Genomic DNA, 1,433 nt, shown 5'->3' with positions numbered 1-1,433 from the left:
CAACAGAGGCCTAGAGGAATAAGGGCTCCACTGTTCATTCACTGGAAGTGGGTAGGTAGACAGAGGAGGAAAGTCACTGATCTTTTCTGCTGTCTGCAATTATACTTTCTCATAGTTAAACCTACAAATATTACTAAGAAACCTCCCAAGTTAGACTTCCCATTGATGTTCTTTTGCTTATATCTGTTTCTCTTTACTCACTTGTAATAGCCACCATTCCTCCTGTCTGCCTGAATTCTACTCATTATTCAAAAGTTCATTTCAAAGTGTACCTTCTCCCAAAATTCACTCTAAACCTGATGATCCACATTGCTCTCTCCATTCAAGCTACAAGACATAATTTCAAAATGTGTCTCATTTGGCCCTTGTATTGTTTATGGTACATTTATGTATGGGTCATTCTTTTCCAATCAGATTGTATGATCTGTGACATTAGGAGCCATATTACATACTGAGATTTTACCCCAGTGTGGTTATATTAATATTTTACAAGGGAAGGAAATCTCTCTGTATAAGTTCATTGAACTTTTGTGAGGTGGCCTAGAATCTAAACTACTCTGGCTAAGCCATTCTTTCAGAGAAAACCATTGTCAACCCCAAATAATACTATACAAATGAATTTAGGGAACACAATGAATATGTAGACTAGGAGTTTGTATGTATTTTTTCAATTGATAAAAACAAGTTGAAAATCTAAAATTCACATGCTATCTTATTTGAAACATTAAAATTAAACAAGAACCCAAACTTTTCTTATTTGTTCTAGCTCCATTTGCCCTGTAAATATACAGGTAGCATTAGGATCAAGAATTTTGAAAATTCATTCCTGTCAATTCCTTGGGCAAAGTGACTGTAGTTTATCCCAACACACATAATATGCAATACTACCTCACTTAGAAAAAAACACAATATACATATTGCAGCTTTTCATTCAAGGGGAAAATGAACATGCCAATTATATGAAGACCATAATATTTAAGTTCAGGTCCAATATAAAATACTATAGCTTCGATTTTAACTTTGGCAACATATCTCTATATCTACTTTCTTCTAAAAAATAATGACTTTTCCCTGTCTACTATATTAATCACATTACAAATTTGTTATTTTAAGCCACATACAATATAGAACTAGCTACCTACTGTCACCCCAATTTAAGCACTGTTTTAAGCCAAAGGTACATATCATTCAATAAAAATAGAAATTGTCAAAATTAAATAAGAAAACTGCAATGGCTTGCATAGTGCTTCAGTAGCAAGGCACATTTACTATAATTATCCAAGCATTGGGGAAAATTATGGATTGGTTGAGTGCACTCCAACTCCTACTTGGCAATCTAATACTACGTATTATACCATTAAGCAAAAGAAGTCTTTAATACATTAACAGCATTCGATATAAAGGGCCTCACAGAGAAAATGCTATAGAACACT

The sequence above is a fragment of the Propithecus coquereli genome, unplaced genomic scaffold (assembly GCF_000956105.1).
Source record: "Propithecus coquereli isolate 6110/MARCELLA unplaced genomic scaffold, Pcoq_1.0 Scaffold225, whole genome shotgun sequence".
In the NCBI taxonomy this organism is placed as follows: Eukaryota; Metazoa; Chordata; class Mammalia; order Primates; family Indriidae; genus Propithecus; species Propithecus coquereli.
The sequence above is the reverse complement of the archived record's forward strand: the minus strand, read 5'-3'. Positions refer to the sequence as shown.